Source organism: the organism of the source record quoted next, unplaced genomic scaffold (genome assembly GCF_019419815.1).
Source record: "Pyrus x bretschneideri cultivar Hongxiangsu unplaced genomic scaffold, Pyrus_bretschneideri_v1 Contig70, whole genome shotgun sequence".
In the NCBI taxonomy this organism is placed as follows: domain Eukaryota; kingdom Viridiplantae; phylum Streptophyta; class Magnoliopsida; order Rosales; family Rosaceae; genus Pyrus; species Pyrus x bretschneideri.
The window spans coordinates 1,819,955-1,841,778 of record NW_025999810.1 but is presented as its reverse complement, the minus strand read 5'-3'; positions in this window follow the sequence as shown (position 1 = coordinate 1,841,778).

The window sequence follows — 21,824 nt, the reverse complement described above, 5'->3', positions numbered from 1 at the left end:
GCGATTAGCAATTTTACTAATCCTCGGCAACGGTGCCAAAATTTGATGTAATAGAAACTAACACACAAATTAAACCTTTTTTAGACAATTGTAGTATGAGTAAGTAGGGATCGTTCTAAGCTAGGGATTAGAAGGGATGCTAATCAACACAATCTGGACTTAAAAACTGTAAAGTAGACGAAACTAACACAAACAAGAACTAAGGGGCGTTTTTGGACGAATTTAAGAAACTAAAGTAAATTGCATTAAACAAAGTAAAGTATGAATGAAAATTGGGTGAAAGGCTAGCCAGAGGATTCTTCTCCACACATGAACCATATGCATATAAATTGATTTCTAGTTATTATTCCTATAAACCATGAATGACAATGCCTTAAATTAATCGTGAACAACACTAATTAACTCTCAGATTTTCCTAATTTCATTGAATTGGACTCAGCGACGCAATCAAATTATTCTTATCAAGTTCCCTATATGAACAGCATGATAAAGATACATATCAAAGATCATTAAGTTCTGTGAAAATCATAAGCATTGACAAGGCATTCGTAACTATGAACTGTATGATACTCCTGCCAGAAATTTACTTAACACAATCATGACTAGTGACGTTTACTACTTGTAAATATAAGTTCATAACGATTAGGTGAAATTCCCTTATATTCTAGCATCAAATCCCTGCATGCATACTAAGTGTGCACCCTTAGTCAACACACAAGAACAAGTTCTTAATAAAATAGATAAGTAAATCGTATTCAAGCTTTACGAAACAATAACTGGATGTAATCAATTCATATAAAACATATGTTCATGGCTTCGAATTCACCTCTAGCTAAAAAGAAATTTAGTCGCACATGTTCAACATAACTAAATAAAAACAATCTGAATTAAACATTGAAATCAAGTAAGGAAAGAAAGAACTTTGCGACACTCCAGCAATGGCAAATTCGGCTGCTCTTCCAGATGGCAAAATTGGCTCCTCTTGTCCTTCCAAAGCAGCGGCACACTTTTGTTTATTTCTCTATATTTTTCTCTCTAAAATTCTCTCCTAAGTTCTGCGGCAAGGGTGTGCATTTATAGGGCAGACACACGGCATTGTTTGTGGAGGAAAAGGATTAGGGCACATCACAATTCTAGGAGAAAAGGAATTAAATTGTTTGCATGATTTCAGGACTTCTAAAATTAGATACGCATTGTTAAAACATGATAAGGACTCCTTTTGCCGCTGGAGATGAGTTTAGATAATGTTGGATTAAATAGGATAATGTTTGGATAATACTGGATAAGATACGATAAGACTGGATAAGATAGGATAAGGTTGGATAAGATCTCCTTGTTTTCAGCTGATTCCTTGTCTTCCAAGCCTTAATTTAATTCTTCCAAGTTTGTAGCACATTTTTAGCATCATTTGTCACCAAAAACACCCATCCATTATGCTTCATACACATGTTATCCAATCCAAGTCCAAAACTGCTCCAAATTGCCCCTTTTGGCTATTTGTTGTCATCTTCACCAATTGAACCTACAATAATACAAAAATAAATTAAATCACTATAATAAATAGAAACTAAGTAAATACAAAGAAATAAGCTAACATTTGACTGCTCTAGTATTAAGCCATTGGCACGAGTGAGTGTCATCATTCAATCACTAGAGCGTCTACGTTAATTGTTTGCTTTCAAACCTGAATAGGAATAAATCAACAACCATGCTGAATATGAGGCTCTTCTGATCGGTCTTAGGCTACTTCATGATCTTAAGTAACTCGAGTTCTTGTTTTTGGTGATTCAAAACTTGTAATTAATAAGATTAAAGGCATTCTCTGTTGCATGAGTTGCACGTTAGCTCCATATCACATGGTTGCTACCTAATTGGCCGATAAGTTCTCTTGCATCACATTCAAGCACAATTTATGGTTAAGAATAGTGACGCCAATGAACTTGCCCAAATTGCCTCTAGCACACAACTCTCAGGGGGTAAGATAAGCCAGGTTATAACGGTCGAAAGGGTTATCCTGGCTCTGGTCATTCAACAAGCCCACCAGAAATATAGCTAGATTAGAACTAGAATAATGTCTTTACCACCATTAGCAGATCATGGGGTGCCAAAAAGACATTTGCACTATTGAAGTGATACCACCAGACTGCGAAATGATCATTTATGTAGTACCTCAACAATCCAGGGGGAAAACATGATGGAAAAGTCAACCATCATGCCACAAATTACGCCATGTTCCAAAACGAGCCATTCATGAAGGGATTTGGGTATTCATCACTACAAATTACGCCATGTTCCAAAACGAGCCCTACACTAAGGGATCTGGGTGTTCATCAGTCAAGATGGAAAATAAGATGCTTATCCAGCACCATGGTTATTTGTGGTCAACAGTTTTGATATATTATATTGAGTATGCATGTGGCTGCATTCAATGTCAATTACACGGCTTCATATAGTGGGTTCCCCCGAATGAGCTGCATTTGGTGTTGAAACTATGCCCATTTCAAGGATTGGTTATGGATGTCATTAGAAAAATTCTTCCAACCTCTGTTGTGGCCAAACACACTTGAATCCTAAAAGTTACCAACAACTTCACAAAAGGGGTCGAGGCAAAGTCTTACGCCGAGCTCAGTGCAAAGGAAATCTATGACTTTTTCAAAGAACATATTGTGTCATGATTCGATATCTTTGAAACAATCATCACCAATAATGGTACAATTTTCACGGTTGAAAGGTTCAAACAGTACATATTTGGTCTTAAAATCAGATCAAAAAGTCAAAGCCATATTATCCCCAAGCCAATGAACAAGCCGAAGTCAGTAACAAAGTTATTATCAGCATCTTGAAAAAAAATGATTAAAGAAAAGCCTAGTCTGTGGCATTTGAACCGTAATGAGGCGATGTGGCCTTAACTAGCATCATAGTGTTCGACAACAAGGGTTTCTCCTTATGCTCTAACATATGGGCATGATGCTATTTTGCCAATGGAGATAAGTGATAACCCTTTATGGGTCGTTGACTAAATCCGAGTGACAAGTGGCGAGTGCACACAAACAATGATGTCAGAGTTAGAAGATTTAGAATAAGCAATTGGCGAGTGCACACAAACAATGATGTCAGAGTCAGAAGATTTAGAATAAGCAATGTTCAATGATTGCGATCTTCTCATGCCTCAAAAGAAGATTGTTGAGAAAGCATATAACAAAAGAGTAAAGCAACAAGGGGACTTAGTTTGGCAAACATTTTTGCCTATCCATTTTGTAAACAGTTTTTGTGAGTACACGCAGGCAACGATGCAAGAGATAGAGGATTTAGAATAAGCAAGGTTTGATGGTTGCAATCTACTCATGCCTAGAAAGAAGATTGTTGAGAAAGTGTATAACAAAAGAGTAAAGCAACAAGGGGACTTAGTTTGGCAAACAACTCGATCCGATCTTTGTGTTGCCCAACAAATTTCAAAAAGTGACTGTCCAATTTATGAGCTAGGCATATTAAAAGAAAAGACCTTTCGGTGGTTGATTTGTCTAGAAAAACTTGGCGCATGAGCAGTAGAACTCGAAGAGCCTGTTGGAGTTGTGCCTTAGAAGCCAATTACGTAATATGAGATATTATGTAAGAACTTCATATTAATTAACAAATAAATTGGCAAGATTATTCATTCATGAGTTTGGCTTTATATTATAGAGATAATATACTACGAATGAGTCCATAGGATTTAAGGTATGAAGGTCTAATTCATGAGCTAGACATATTAAAAGAAAAGACCTTTTGTTGTTTATTTGTCTAGAAAATATTGGCGAATGAGCATCTTAATTCGAAGAGTCTGTTGGAGTTATGCCTTAAAGCCAATAACATAATATTAGATATTATGTAAGAACTCCTTATTAATTAACAAATAAATGGGCAAGATTATTCATTCGTGATTTGTGTCACATCCCGGCCCGGGACGGATCACTTCCCGAGCCCGCTCCACCACCGTAGCACGATATTGTCCGCTTTGGGCTTACCATTCCCTCACGGTTTTGTTTTTGGGAACTCACGAGCAACTTCCCAGTGGGTCACCCATCATGGGATTGCTCAAGCCTCCTTCTCGCTTAACTTCGGAGTTCCTACGGAACCCGAAGCCAGTGAGCTCCCAAAAGGCCTCGTGCTAGGTAGGGATGGGAATATACATATAAGGATCACTCCCCTGGGCGATGTGGGATGTCACAATTTGGCTATATATTATAATGATAAAATACTATAAATGAGTCCAAAGGATTTAAGATACGAAGATCTAATTTATGAGCTAGACATATTAAAGAAAATACCTTTTGGTGGTTGATTTGTCTAGAAAATCTTGGCCCAAGAGCTGTTGAATTTGAAGAGCCTATTGGAGCTGTGGCTTAAAAGTGATAGGAGCATATTTATGCGACTTTGTTAGCCTATTTCCTTGCATTTACTCAATTAGTTTCTATTTATTATAGTGATTTAAGCTATTTTTGTGTGTTTGTAGGTCAAAATGGCAAAGTTGGCAAGAAAAGGCAATTTAGAGCAGTTTTGAGCTTGGAATGGATAGCACATGCATGGAGCAAGGTCGATGGACGTTTTTGAAGATCAAAAGAGGCTAGGAATGTGCTTAACTTCTGAAAGAATTAATTCAAGACATTGAAGATAAGGAATCAGCTAAGAAGAAGGAAACCTTATCCAAACCTTATTCAAACCTTATCCAACCTTATCTTTTCCCAGCTTAATTCCAGTTGCAAAGGGGAATCAATTTCATATTAAATCACCTAAATATCAAGTTCTAGAAGCCCTATCCTTAGTCCTAAATCTCTGCCGCACCACCCTTTCTAGAAGCCTAGAAATTTGTTGTGTATCCTATTCTATTTCCTCCTAAGATTGTGTTATCCTTCTCCTTTACAAATATGCCGTGCAATCCCTTTCCCTTCAAAAATTGTGCTGCATCTAGCCCTATAAATACCACTTAGTGCTGCATAATTTTACCACCACACACCAGAGAGCCTTAGAGAGAAAAATCAGAAAGTCACACTTTGTGCCGCAGCAAAGAAGGAGAGAAGAAGCTTGGAGCCATGCCTACTATCCAAGGCCTTTGGGATTGCTGGAGCATTTCTAGGTGTATTCTATCTTTAGTTTTAGTCCAATGTTTGTTTTAATTTGGTTTTCAATTATGATGGACATATGGAACTAATTTCTTTTTAGTTAGAGGTGAATTCAAATCCATGAACATATATGTGATATGAATTGATTACATCCAATTATTGTTTCGTAAAACATGAATGCGATTTACTTATCTATTTGATTGATAACTTATTCTTGTATGTTGATTAAGGATACATACTTAGTTTGCATGCATGAATTTGATGCTAAAATATAAGGGAGTTTTACCTAATCATTATGAACTTATGTTTATAAGTAGTGGAAGTCACTAGTCATGATTGTGTTAAGTAAATCCGTGGCAGGAGTATCATCCAGTTCATAGTTACGAATGCCTTGTCAATGCTTATGATTTTCGTAGAACTTAATGATTTTTGATATGTATCTCTATCATGCAGTTCATATAAGGAACTTGATAAGAATAATTTGATTGCGTCGCTGAGTCCAATTCAATGAATTTAGAAAAATCTGATGGTTAATTTGTGCAGTTTACAGTTAACTTGGGGCATTGTCATTCATGGTTTATAGGAATAATAACTGGAAATCGATTTTTATGCATATTGATGTGAAAATTAACTTGACACACAAATTAAACCCTATTGTTGACAATTGTACTATATATGGAAGTAAGAATTGTTCTAGACCGGGGATTAACTAGGAATGCTAATCAACACAAATAAGGCTCAAAAACACTAAACTAGACTCTATAGACTCAAAACTAACCTAAAACACTCAAAATAGCAACAAACAATCAAAAAGACTCAATTCTAGATCTAACAAGTGATTTGGACGAAAATTTAACTAAAAAAACCCTTAAAAACTCAATATGGATAGATTCTGACGAATTGAATCAAAACTAACACAAATAAGAACTAATGGGGTTTTTGGACGAATTTTGACCTTAACTTGACTCTAAACACTAATAGAACTAAACTTAAATAGATTCTAACTAAGTTAAAACACTAAATATTAAAGGGGATTGATTTTGACGAAATTAACTAAACTAGGCAGATTGCAAAACTAAACAAATTAGACACTAAATTGGTTGAATTAAATGGGTAAGGCTAGTTAGGGGGTCCTTTTCCACACATGCACATATGAAACACAAATTGATTTCCAGTTATTATCTCTTAAAACCATGAATGACAATGCCCCAAATTAATTGTGAGAAGCACACATTAACTTTCAAATTGTCCTAGTTTCATTGAATTGGATGGAATACGCATCGACAACCAAATTATTCTTATCAAGTTCCCTGCATGAACAGCATAATAGAGATACAATCAAAGATCATTAAGCTTTGTGAAAATCAGAAGCATTGACAAGGCATTCGTAACTATGAACTGCATGATACTCTTGCTACTTAACACAATCATGACTAGACTTTTACTACATGTGAATATAAGTTCATGACGATTAGGTGAAATTCCCTTATACTCTAGTATTAAATTCATGCATGAAAACTAAGTATGCATCCTTCATCAACACACAAGAACAAGTTCTCAATAAATCAGTCAAGTAAATTGCATTCACAATTCAAGAAACAATAACTGGAGGAAATCAATTCTTATAAAACATATGTCCATGGCTTTGAATTCACCTCTAACTAAGAAAAACTTAGTTACACATGTTCATAACAATTGAAAAGCAAATTAAAATAAACATGGAAACGAAATGAGGGAAGAAAGAACTCTGAAAGTCTCCAATGGAAGCCACAGCAAACTCCTTCTTCTCCCCAAAGCGGCGGCAAAGGTGGATTTTCTAAATATATGATGGGTGGTGTGGTGTGGTTGAATCAATGAATGGAATGATGAATGGCTGTGTGTGTAGAGAGAGGTGTGGCACAACTTAAATAGGAAATCAAAATTAGGTCTAGGGTTTGGTAGAAATCAGGTGGGAGAAGGACTAGGGTGCGGCACAAGGCTTGGGCCTTAAGAAAAGGGTCAAAACCTAATTAATTTATGAAAAGGCTTTACACAATCCAAATCCACAAGGAATAAGGTCAATTCAAATCAGAATCCAAGAGGGTAAAGGGCCATAAGGTGCGGCACAAAGCTGGGAATTAGGAATAGGCCTTCTAAAAAGGGTATTGTGGCAGATTTCTAGAAGGAAAGGGATGAAAGGGTGCAGCACCTTTGTAGGAACAGATAAGACCTTCTAGAACCATATATTTAGGTGTATAAATCAGAATTTAATCCCTTTTTGCAGCTGAAATTAAGGTGGAACAAGATTGGGTTAGGATAAGGTTTGGATAAGATAAGGTTGTTTGGATAATGTTCCATGTTTCTTACTTTTTCCTTATCTTCTTTGTCTTAAACTTGTTTCTCCAAATTTGTAGCATGTTCCTAGCCTTTTTTGACTCCAAATTCATCCATCCACCTTGGTCCATATGCAAGCTATCCAACTAATGCCCAAAACTGCTCCAAATAGCTCCAAAACGTACTTTCTTGCTTCTTTTGCCATATAAACCTAGAAACACACGAAAATAGCTTAAAACACTATAATAAGTAGTAACTAGCTAACTAAATCCAAGGAAATAGCATAGCTAAGTAGCATAAATATTCTCCTATCAAATTCCCCCACACTTAGTTTTTGCTAGTCCTCGAGCAAAACAAAATAAACAAAACAAACAAAACAAACCTAAACCTTCCAACATTTACCTCAAGGATTTCCAATGCAACACGACATATTAAAAATCACTACTCACATAGATTTTAGTCATCCTTACCCTCGAGCACATACTTAATCATAGTCACCAATCACTCGCTCCCATTTAATCAATTAAAACATGATTTTGAATGTAGTAATATGCCTTAGAGAATTCCCTTAATTCCTCACCGGATACACTTTATTTTCACACAGATTTTCTGACTACACTCCCTACACTAGGTATATGTGAGAAGATTGATGTAAACATGTAGACTAATACTCACATATGTATGATCAAAGAAGGCACTTTCAGGAATTATTAACATGTATATGATCTCATGAACGGAATGCCACTACTTAGACGCGAGAACTAGGGATACCATATGCTTGTACCAATTTTAAACTCCACATATTGAAACACATAACAATCAAGATCGAAGTCTAAGTGTTGTAACGAGGCTAAGGTATTGGCTAACAAAGAAAGGTAAGGGTAAACAAAAGTTCTTAAAGCAATAGTAAGCAAAGTAATGAAATAAGCACTTAGAATTCCCTTTTGAACGCAGAAATCAACTCTAAACACAAAGGGAAACTTCACACAACACTTAGGGCCAGATTCAAACTTTTGGACCCTTTCTTCAACAACCAATACTTGTGAGTTCATTCTCACTTATTTTCAACTCTTTTTCTTTCTTTTTTTCAACCTTTTCTTCTTTTGTTCTTCCTTTTTCACGTTTTTTTTTTTTTCGTCCCCTTTTCTTTCTTTGGCACACTACATCTACAACCTCTTAGAATTCCAACAAAAAACCTTCCCCCACACTTGTTTTTCTGTAAATTGTGGATCAAAAGGAATTCCCTCTAAGTCATGCTTCACTATCCTTTAAGAACAAGAGTATGGATAGTCCTATTCTAGGCTAGGTAAGGATAATGTGTTTAACAAAGAAATTAGGCTAACTAAGGCTCAAAAGGGTTAAACCTACAATACATATGTAAAGGGTAAGGCTTTTTGGCTCTGGTTTAAACTAAACAACTTCATCTTGTTGTATGTTATGCAATCAATCATGCTTTGAATGAAATGGGCATGAGTTCTAGTATTGGGAACTATAGTGATAAAATGCATTCTAAATAGCAACCAAGAAAAGAAATAATGAGATCATGCAACGACTTTAGAAAACAAAAACATCAAGATTAATAACTCTCCAAACAAAGTTTAGGCTCAAGTCTCTCAGGGTTGTAGCGTTAGTTTGAGTTTCTTCCTTCAAGCATGTTACAAAAACTGATTTTTTTTCTTTGTGATTAAATGTGAATTCATTAATGACAACTATAACTAAGCATAAACCAAAGAGCATATCAAACTTCCATCCATGTTTGTAATTTTCTTTAACAGTCATGCAATTAAAAACCAAATCCTCATCATTGTGTTGGAAGGTATCCTAAGACACAAACAAACACAAAAACAAAAACGACTCTAAAAACAACTCTTTTTGGGTTTTTCAAACACTCTTTTCGATTTTTTTTTCAAATTTTCGGATTTTCTGTTTAAGACACATAAAAACACTTGAAAACACACTAAAAACACTTCAAAACAGTGAATAACAACTTTAGAAGTGATAAGTGATAAAATCCCACGAAAATCATGCAAAAATAGCTTGTTTACCCCCCACCCCCACCACTTAAACCAAACATTGTCCTCAATGTTTAAGCATAGACTCACAAACAAACAAACAAACAAATAACACAACTAACAAACATGACAATCATGGCAAAATAAAAGCAATAAAGAGAAGGGTAAAAGAAAGCAAATCTGGTTGCTAGAGCTAGAATGCCATCATTTCCTCGTTTGAACACATGGGTTGCCTCCCAAGAAGCGCTTGCTTTAACGTCTTCTAGCCGGACGATACCTCCTTTTAAGCTTCAATAGGGCTCACGGCATGGAGGGGTATGTCCTCCATGGCATGCTCCTTGAAATTCTCGTAGTATGGCTTCAAATGGTGTCCGTTCACTTTAAATTCATGTCCCGTCTTCAAACTTTGAATTTGGACTGCACCATAAGGAAAGACATTAGTAATAACAAAAGGACCAATCCATTTAGAACACAACTTACCCGGAAACAAACGAAGGCGAGAATTGAAAAGTAACACTTTCTGCCCTATAGAGAACGTCTTGCTACGAATCATCTTGTCATAGAAAGCCTTTGTTTTCTCTTTGTAAATGCAAGCATTCTCATAAGCCTTATTACTTATCTCCTTAAGCTCATTCAATTGAAGCTTCCTATGAATTCCAGCGGCATCAATGTTCATATTGAAAGTTTTGACGGCCCAATATGCTTTGTGTTCCAATTCAATGAGAAGATGGCATGGTTTCCCATAGATGAGCCGAAGTAGGGACATCCCAATTGGTGTTTTGTAGGCGGTACGATAAGCCCGCAGTGCATCATTTAAACGCAAGCTCTAATCCTTCCGAGTTGGTTCAACAATCTTCTCCAAAATCTGCTTGATTTCTCGATTAGAAACCTCGGCTTACCCACTTGTTTGAGGATGATAACGTGTGGAAACCTTATGCGTGACATTATACTTCTTAAGCAGCGCCTCAATGGTTTGATTGCAAAAATGGGAACCCCCATCACTTATAAGAACCCTTGGCATTCCAAATCTTGCAAATATGTTAGTTTTCACAAATTCTGCAACCACATTGGAATCATTAGTACAAGTGGCTTTTGCTTCCACCCATTTTGAAACATAATCAATTGATAGGAGCATATTTATGCTACTTAGTTATGTTGTTTCCTTGCATTTAGTTATTTAATTACTACTTATTATAGTCTTTTAAGCTATTTTCGTATGTTTTTAGGTTCTAATGGCAAAATGAGCTAGAAAGTGCATTTTGGAGCCATTTGGAGCAATTTTGGGCATGGATTGGGTAGCTTAACTAGGGAGCAAAATGGATGGACGAAATTGAAGTCAAGAGAGGCTAGGAAATGCTACAAATTTGGAAAAGGAAGATCAAATACAAAGAAGATAAAGAAAGAGCAAGAAATAAGGAACCTTATCCAATCTTATCTTATCCTATCCTAACCAACCTTATCCTTTCCTAAATCTAGCATTATCCTATCCTATCTTATCCAAATCAGTTTGTGCCTTAATTCTAGCTATTTAGAAGGGATTAGTTATACATTTAAACACCTAATTCAGATTCTAGAACCTAATCCCTTTGTATGTCGCATGTAGGCCATTCCTTGGAGGTTTAGGAGTTGTAATCCCTCCTCCATACCTATGTCGTGAGTCCTTGTCCATTTAGGTCCAGAAATCTATCTCAAACATCCTTTCTAAAAGCCTTATCTTCCTCCTACAAATGTGCCGCACCTATCCTTCTAGAAACCCCAAGGCTATGCAGTGTATTCCCTATCCCATTCCCTTTTGGTTTCTGCCAAGACTTAACCCTTTTCCCATTGGATTGTGCAATCCTTTTCCTTTAGAAATTATGCAAAACCTAGCTTATAAATTCAAGCTTTTTCCGCACCATTCAAATCATGCATTCACTCATTCATTCATTCACACTTTCAACCATCAAACACCACAAATCACACCACATCACCCTAGTGCCGCAAGCAAGAAAGGAAGGAGAAGAAGACTTGTGCAATCTGCCATCCAAGGGAGTGTCATGCATGCCAATGGAGTGTGGAGCGTTTCTTGGTTCTTTCTATCCTTAGTTTTAGTTCAATGTTTATGTTAATTTGGTTTTCAATTATGATGAACATGTGAAACTAATTTCTTTTTAGTTAGAGGTGAATTCGAAGCCATGATTATATGTTTTATATGAATTGATTACATCCTGTTATTATTTCTTAAGCCTTGAATGTGATTTACTTATCTAAGTTATTAAAACTTGTTTATGTGTGTTGGTTGAGGGTCGACACTTAATTTGCATGCATGAATTTGATGCTAGAGTATAAGGGAGTTTCACGTAATAGTTATTCACTTATATTCACAAGTAGTTGCTAGTCACAATCGTGTTAAGTAAATCCTTGGTATGAGTCTCATGCGTTTCATAGTGATGAATACCTTGTCAATGCTTATGATTTTCACAAAACTTAATGACTTTTGATATGTATCTTTGTTATGTGTTTCATATAAAGAACTTGAGAAAGATAATTTGGTTGTAATGCGTATTCATTCAATTCAATGGAATAAGGAAAATCTGATGGTTAGTTGTGTGATGCAACTAACTTGGGCCGTTGTCATTCATAGTCTAAAGGAATAATAACTGGAAATTGGTTCATATGCATATATCATGTGTGGAGAAGGACCCTCTAACTAGCCTTTCACCCATTTAATTCACCCAAACTCGTTTTTACAAAGTGTTTTATACAAAGTTTCTATTTTAAAGTTTTAAATTCGTCAAAAACAATCCCCCTTTCATTTAGTCTTGTTATTTGAGTCAAAATCTGTTTTCATTTAGTCTTTTGAGTCAAGTTAAGTTCTATTTTTGTCAAAATCACTTGTTAGGTCTAAAATTGAGTCCTTTTTAGTGTTTGTTGCTGTTTAAGTGTTTTGAGTTAGTTTTAAGTCTATAGAGTCTAATTAGTGTTTTTAAGTCTTAATTGTGTTGATTAGCAGCCTTAGTTAATCCCCAGTCTAGAACAATCCCTACTTGAATATATACTACAATTGTCACAAATAGGGTTTAATTTGTGTCTCAAGTTAATTTACACATCATCAACCGCAAGTAAAATATAAACAAAACCATGAGATGAAGAAAAAGGACCCATAAAATCAATATCCCAAACATCAAAAATTTCAACAGAAAAGATGGGATACTGCGGCATTTGGTCCTTTGCACCTATATTGCCCGTTCTTTGACAACGATCATAAGTCACACAAAAAGTTCTAGCATCCTTAAATATAGTAGGCCAATAAAATCCACATTCTAAAACTTTACGTGCTATTCTTTGAGTGCCAAAATGACCCCCACATGCATAAGTGTGACAGAAATTTAAAATTGAATTAAACTTCGATTCATGCACACACCTACGTAGAATCTGATCAGGGCAATATTTCCACAAATATGGGTCATCCCACACAAAAAACCGTGCATCCTTTTTAAGTTTATCACGTTGGTGCTTATTTAGGTTGCTTGGAATTTGTTTAGACACCAAATAGTTCACTAAATCGGCATACCATAGCATACTTACCTCGATGGACAGCAGCTGCTCATTTGGGAATGTCTCTGGGATAGGCACAACATCCTCTTCATGTACCATATGCTCAAGTGGTCAGCCACCACATTTTCACTTCTTTCTTGTCTTGGATTTCGATATTGAACTCTTGGAGAAGAAGCATCCAACGAATAAGCCTTGGTTTGGCCTCCTTCTTCGTAAGTAAGTACTTCAACGCTGCATGATAAGAGTAGATTATAACTTTAGTACCAAGTAAATAAGAACGAAATTTATCTAAAGCCAAAACAACAGCAAGAAGTTCTCTTTCCGTTGTGGAGTAGTTCAATTAAGCATCATTTAAGGTCCGGGATGCATAATATATGACATGTGGCTACTTGTTCTTCCTTTGGCCTAAAACAACTCCTAATGCATAATCTGAGGCATCGCACATAAGCTCAAAAGGAAGACTCCAATCTAGTGGAACAATGATCGAGGCCGAAGTAAGCATTGTTTGATTGTTTGCATGTGAGTCTATGTTTGAAACATTGAAGACAATGCTTGGTTTCAGTGTTGGGGGGGGGGGGTAAATAGATGCTTTTCATGAATTATTTTCGAATTTTATCACTATCACTTCTAAAAGTTGTTACTCATTGTTTTTAAGTGTTTTTATTGTGTTTTGAAGTGTTTTAATGTGTCCTATAACAGAAAATCTGAAAATTTTGAAAACAAATTCGAAAAAGCTTGAGAAAATACCAAAAAAGAGTCTTTTTTGTTTGTTTATTTGTGTCTTAAGGTACCTTCCAACACAATGATGAGGATTTGGTTTTTAATTGCATGACTGTTAAAGAAATTTACAAACATGGATGGAAGTTTGATATGCTCTTTGGTTTATGCTTAGTTGTAGTTGTCATTTATGAATTCACATGTAATCACACAAAGAAAAAATCAGTTTTTGTAACATGCTTGAAGGAAGAAACTCAAACTAACGCTACAACCCTGAGAGACTTGAGCTTAAGCTTTATTTGGAGAGATATTGATCTGTGAAGTTCTTGTTTTCTAAAGTCGTTGCATGATCTCATTATTTCTTTGCTTGGTTGCTACTTAGAATGCATTTTCATCATTTTAGATCCAAATACTAGAACTCATGCCCATTTCATTCAAAGCATAAAATTGATTGCATAACAAATAACAAGAGGAAGTTGTTTAGTTAAGCCAGAGCCAAAAAGCCTTACCCTTTGCAATTGTATTGTAGGATTAACCCCATTGAAGCCTTACTTAGCCTATTTTCTTTGTTAGCCACATTATCCTTACCTAGCCTAGAATAGGACTATCCATACCCTTGTTCTTAAAGGATAGTGGAGCATGACTTAGAGGGAATTCCTTTTGATCTATAATTTGCAGAAAAAAAAGTGTGGGGGAAGGTTTTTCGTTGGAAAACTATGAGGATGTATGTTTTGTGTGCCAAAGAGAAAGGGCACGGGAAAAAAAAAAAAAAAAAAAGAAACATGAAAAAAAAGAAAGAAAAAGAAGAAAAGAGTTGAGCAATAATTGAGAATGAACTCACAAGCATTGGTTGTTGAAGAAAGGGTCCAAAAGTTTGAATCAGGCCCTAAGTGATGTATGAATCTTCCCTTCGTGTTTAAAGTTGATTTCTGCATTCAAAAGTGAATTCTAAGTATTTATTTCATTACTTTGCTTACTATCGCTTTAAGAACTTTTGTTTATCCTTACCTTTCTTTGTTAGCCAATACCTTAGCCCCGTTACAACCCTTAGACTTCTATCTTGATTGTTATGTGTTTCAATATGTGGAGTTTGAATTTGGTACGAGCATATGGTATCCCTAGTTCTTGCGTCTAAGTAGTGGCATTTCATTCATGAGATCATATACATATACATGTTAATAATTCCAGAAAGTGCCTTCTTTGTTATAACATATGTGAGTTTTAGTCTACATGTTTACATCAATATTTTCACATAAACCTAGTGTAGGGAGTGTAGTCAGAAAGTCTGTGTGAAAATAGAGAGTATATCCGGTGAGGAATTGAGGGATTCTCTAAGGCATGTTGCTACATTCAAAATGTTGTTTTAATTGATTAAATGCGAGCTAGTGAGTGGTGACTGCGATTAAGTGTATACTCAAGAGTAAAGATGGCTAAAATCTGTGTGAGTAGTGATTTTTAACATGTCATGTTTCATTGGAAATCCCTAAGGCAATTGTTGGAAGGTTTAGGTTGTTTTTTGTTTTCTTTGTTTTGCTCGGGGACTAGCAAAAGCTAAGTCTGGGGGAATTTGATAGGAGCATATGTATGCGACTTTGTTAACCTATTTCCTTGTATTTACTCAATTAGTTTCTATTTATTATAGTGATTTAAGCTATTTTCGTGTGTTTGTAGGTCCAAATGGCAAAGTTAGCAAGAAAAGGCAATTTGGAGTATTTTAGAGCAGTTTTGGGCTTGGAATGGATAGCACATGCATGGAGCAAGGTGGATGGACGTTTTTGAAGATCAAAAGAGGCTAGGAATGTGCTTAACTTCTGGAAGAATTAATTCAAGACATTGAAGATAAGGAATCAGCTAAGAAAAATGAAACCTTATCCAAATCTTATCTTAACTTGATCTTTTCCTACCTTAATTCCAACCACAAAGGGGAATGAATTTCACTTTAAATCACCTAAATATTTAGGTTCTAGAAGCCCTATCCTCAGTCCTAAATCTCTGCCACACCACCCTTTCTAGAAGCCTAGAAATCTGTCGTGTATCCTATTCCCTTTCCTCCTAGGATTATGTTATCCTTCTCCTTTACAAATTATGTCGTGCAATCCCTTTCCGTTCAGAAATTGTGCCGCATCTAGCCCTATAAATACCACTGAGCGCCGCATAATTCTACCACTACACACCAGAGAGCATTAGAGAGAAAAATCCAAAAGACACACTTTGTGCCGCAGTAAGGAAGGAACGAGAGAAGGAGCTTGGAGCCGTGCCTGCCATCCAAAGCCTTTGGGATTGCTGGAGCATTTCTAGGTGTATTGTATCCTTAGTTTTAGTCCAATGTTTGTTTTAATTTGGTTTTCAATTATGATGGACATATGGAACTAATTTCTTTTTAGTTAGAGGTGAATTCAAAGCCATGATCATATATGAATTGATTACATCCAATTATTGTTTCGTAAAACATGAATGCGATTTACTTATCTGTTTGATTGATAACTTATTCTTGTATGTTGATTAAGGATGCATACTTAGTTTGCATGCATGAATTTGACGCTAAAATGTAAGGGAGTTTCACCTAATCATTATGAACTTATATTTATAAGTAGTGGAAGTCACAAGTCATAATTGTGTTAAGTAAATCCATGGCAGGAGGATCATGCAGTTCATAGTTACGAATGCCTTGTCAATGCTTATGATTGTCATAGAACTTAATGATCTTTGATATGTATCTCTATCATGCAGTTCATATAGGGAACTTGATATGAATAATTTGATTGCGTCGCTGAGTCTAATTCAATGAATTTAGGAAAATCTGATGGTTAATTTGTGCAATTCACGGTTAACTTGGGGCATTGTCATTGATGGTTTATAGGAATAATAACTGGAAATCGATTTGTATGCATATGTGTCATGTGTGGAGAATGACCCTCTAGCTAGCCTTTCACCCTTTAATTCACCCAAGTTTCGTACCAACTTTACTTTGTTTCTGCAATTTACTTCGTCCAAACAAATCCCCATTTGGTATTTTGAGTCTTTTTAGTTTAAATTTCATCTAAACTTCTCTTTAGTTCATGTTTTGAGTCAATTTAGTTAGATTTTCGTCCAAATCACTCCTTAGTGCTTGCTTTGGGTTATTTGAGTCAGTTTTGTATTATTTGAGTTAGGTTAGCTTGTTTTGAGTTGTTTAAGTTTAGTTTTCTGTTTTTGAGTCTAATTTAGTGTTTTTAAGTCTAATTTGTGTAGATTAGCAGCCCTCCTAATCCCCGGCCTGGAACGATCCCTACTTTCACATACTACAACTATCAAAAAGAGGGTTTAATTTGTGTGTTAGTTTATATCACATCAAAAAGCCAATTACATAATATTAGATATTTATATAACAACTTCATATTAATTAATAGGGCTAATCTCAGTTTACTACCATAAAGTTTCTTGATTTCTAACATTTGGTACATCAAGTTTTTTCATCCTAGAGTCATACCTAAAGTCATAATTTTCGGATACTTTCATACATCCATTAAGGTTGCTGTTAAATCAGCAGTTAACTGGTGACGTGGTGCCCATGTAAACAATGACTGGCACCACATGTTAATATTGGCCCACATGGATATTAAAAATTATAAAATTAAAAAAAAAAATTGGCTTTATCTCCTACATTTTTTTTTTCTTTTTCTCCCTGATTCAGAAATTAAACCCATGAAAAAAAGATGAAAATAAAATCAATTAATTATCTTTCTGCTTCACAAAAAATTGGCTTTATCTCCTACATTTTTTTTCTTTTTCTCCCTGATTCAGAAATTAAACCCATGAAAAAAAGATGAAAATAAAATCAATTAATTATCTTTTTGCTTCACATTCTTCCCTAATTCTCAAAAAGTAGGGTTTTTGGTAGCATCAAAACGACGCGCGAGGCACCCACACAGCAATAAATCAATCACAGTTGTCCTGATAAATGTTGTCGCCTGCGCCGTCTTCGTTATCCTGCGTCGGCCTTCTTCGTCATTTGCCTCCTACACCTTCGGACACGGGATTGAGACTGCCTAGAAGCTACTGGGGTCCACCCCCCACAACCAGCTCCTGATTCGGACCTCCGACTCCTTCTCTGGCCTCCTCCTCTTTGTGATCGGCTTCCTGCTTCTCATGGTCTCCTTCGTGAACGATCGCGATTTCCAGAGCTTCTTCGCCAAGGGATGCACGGTGCTCCACGTTTTCATGGCGCTATGGCGGTACTACTTTGAGTGACGGCTAAAGGACCTCGCTTGGGACTGGGTTGGGTGGGCGCAGTGGAGAAATGGGAGGGAGGGTTAGGTGAGCGCAGAGGAGAGAATGGACGGTGGGTTAGATGGGAACGTGGGGTGAGGTAGGAGGATGGCCAATAGTTTTAATTTTTAATTTTTTTCATATACATGTAGGTCCATATTGACACAAGGCGCTCAGTTATTGTCCATGTGGACGCCAAGTCACCAGTTAACGGCTGATTTAACAGCAATGTTAACGGATGTATGAAAGTGTCCCAAAATTATGACTTCATGTATGATTCTTGAATGAAAAAAATTTAATGTACCAAATGTTGAAAACCAAGAAATTTCAGAATAGTAAACTGAGATTAATCTTAATTGATAAACAAATGAGCAAGATTATTCATTCATTCATGAGTTTGGCTTTATATTATCAAGATAATATACTGTAAATGAGTCCGTAGGATTTAAGGTATGAAACCCAACAGAGCCATGGTGGAAATTTGGCATGGCGCAAGAGTAAACAGAAGTTTGCAAGTCGAGGCAAAATTGGCATGTAAACTAGGATAGAGGCATTTAATGCAAGATAGTGGGCAATTTGGAGAATATTTGCTTCTTTAAAACCTTATGGCCAAGGGTTCTATAAGCAAGGTGGCAATGTTTGGGCTTGAAATAACGATTTCGGTTAAGAGTGGGCTAACCCGAGTGGAAAATGCCATAGTTCTTGAGCAGCAAAGATGTTTAGGCTAGTGGGCTTCCGACCCAAGAAAGGGTTGATTCGACCAAGTCCTCATGAATGTAGGACCGTGAGAGGATTAAGTACAGATGTGGCTCAGTTGAGTCCTAGGCAAATTTAATTCGCCAAGGATAAGAATAAGCCTTGATTAAATGTAGATTACCCAAAGGATATGAATTCATTATTAATCAATTAAGAATGAATTAATCGTATAATGGGATCAAGTTTAGAATCCTAGTTAGAGTCAAAGAGATCAAGACTGAATGGAGATGAAGTCTTGGCTGAGAAAGGAATTAAAGAGATAAAGGAATTATTCAAGTAAATGACGAGCAAACATAGTCACATCAGGACTCTTCCTCGGCATGCTTATTTATCATGAAAGCCATACTTATAAATATAAGAGGCTTTGTAACATTGAAGGCCCCTTGCAACTCAACAAAACTCAAACACTCTATGCAAGAACCCTCGTTCCATGTGAAGCTATTCTCACAGCCTGAGAAAAACAATAATTATCCTAACCCTCCTGTCAACACATCTTCGGTTTGGATAAGTAAGCAGCACTGAAGCTGTAGAACTAGACGATTCAACATCACCTTTAGTTTGGATAAGTAAACAATACTGTTTCTGGTCGGTTGGTTATCTATTCAAGTCTCCGCAGGCGAAGAGTTTCTAATTCTTTCACCTAAGAAGGTCATCTTATTAGATTCTTGGCAAAGTGAGGTGTTACCGAAATACCTTGTGTTTGGCACATTGTAAGTTGAAGAGGTTAATGAACTTCGCAATGATCTAGTAACTTTATCTTCAAGTTTACAATCCAAGGCCAAGACGTGGTCCTTCGTCGATTGTAATTGCTCAAGTGCAGAAGTCAGCAACGCATTCGACATCACCACCACAACAACTATTCTACTCGCCCGATCGAGTTCGGTTGTGATTTGGCACGCCCGTATTTACAAGAAGGACATAATTAGCTCATGGTTACTCAATCTGTGTGTCATATAAGCGTTGTAATTTTCAAAATCAACAGGTTGATATATATAAAATTCTAAGACCACAAAAAATGAAGAAAGAATCACATTCATATTCATTGTTCCCCTTGCAAGTACAAATTCAAAACAGTGGATATGGATAGTTACGACATGCTGCAGACGCAATTCCATGTTGGAATATTCCAGATGTTTCTTCTTACCGAAAGAAACAAGACCAAAGGAAGCAATAACAGAGTGCAAGAAAAAAAAAAAAAGGGGAAAGAAAAATAAACTATATATATATTTAAGTAAATATTATATATATATATATATATAATAAACTAATTTATTTTTCCAACTTTTTAAGTAAATATTTGATATATATATATATATATATGTTTGTGTGATCATTTTATTGCTTTAGCGATTTACTTGTCAATAATTGTATGAATATTGATTGATTGGGAATAAGTTCTTTTTGATATTGATGACAATAATGGCCACTTAACTAGTTGAAGATACAAATGGATAGCATGCATTGCATGCCACGCAATTCTCATATTAATACAAGCAATTGTGACTTGCGAGGTTAAAAATAAAGTGTCCTAAGAGAGGGAATTGGTTCCCCCACGTTATGTAATCTTTCTTGGAAGAAAAGGGAGAGAAAAATATATTAAATTACTAAGTAGTCATCATTTTTATATTCTGTTACGAAATTCTAATGACCTTGATAGATATGATAATCCTGCTTTCTAGATGCTAAATTCTTATGTTCTATTACGAAATTCTAAAGTTTATAATAAGTGCATGATTTCTCTAGGAATTAATCCCTCCTAAATCCTTTCTTACATACCTAGGCTAAAATATTCTTAACATATCCAAGCTTAAAATAGTAATTAATTCCAGGAAAAATTAGTATCGAGTCCTTAGTTATTAATGTTCTTTGATTGAAACCTTATTAATTTTCAAATTTTGATTAAGGTCCCTAGCATTAATGCAATAATGAATTTACATGTTAGTTACATAATTATTAAAATAAAAATTAAAAATTGATTTAGGATTTTAATACTCACACCTTTATTAAACTCCTAAATAATTTTCAATTCAAAATATTTCCAAAATAAATAAATAAATTAGAATAAGTTTGTACCCCTTAATTTTTTTATAAAAAAGGTTTCCAATTTTTTAATCTTATATGTACCCAAGTTTTCAATTTTTTAATCTTAAAATGTACCCATTCTTAAATATATCAATTTGTTGTAGTAAAATGTACCCTTTTTTTTATATAAAATCTATTCAATTTTTTTCTAATCCATTTTTAAATTTATATGGGTACATTCTTTTTCTTGATTTGAGAATGTATCCATGTCAAGTTTAATCAAAGAAATTTACTAATGTTATTAAGCCTAATATCTCTTATTTTTTTGTGTGGTTTTGAAGAATGTACCCATATTTTGGTACAATAATTTTTTTGTTAATTTTGATGAATGTACCCATGTTTATATACATACATACATACTTATATATATGTATATATACACACACACACAATATATTGGAGAGTATAATTTACATTTTAATAATTTTAATCCACAAATTATGGATTTAAAATCTCATTAATACAAACAACTATAAATTTCAATTTTTAATTTAAAAAATATAGTAACCTACATAGAAATACATTATCACATTAATTTTAGGGACTTCAATCAAAAATTGAAAACCAACAAGGTTTCAATCAAAGAATATTGATAGTTAGGGACCGCATCCAAAGTCTCCCTTAATTCCATAACCGTCGAAAATTAAACTCCCCCACTATTGAACTTTGGTTAGCTAGAAAATAAAAATTTGGCCACTTAATATTATGGTTTAAGATATTTTTCTGAATAATGAGTTCGATACCAATTCATTCCATCACCCCTTAATTTAATATATTGTCAAATTTTTATTTCAGAAAAAGAAAGTGATACTGGGTGTATGACATCCCACATCGGCCAGGGGAGTGATCCTTATATGTATATTCTCATCCCTACCTAGTACGAGGCCTCTTGGGAGCTCACTGGCTTCGGGTTCTGTAGGAACTCCGAAGTTAAGCGAGAAGGGGGCTAGAGCAATCCCATGATGGGTGACCCACTGGGAAGTTGCTCGTGAGTTCCCAAAAATAAAACCGTGAGGGAATGGTAAGCCCAAAGCGGACAATATCGTGCTATGGTGGTGGA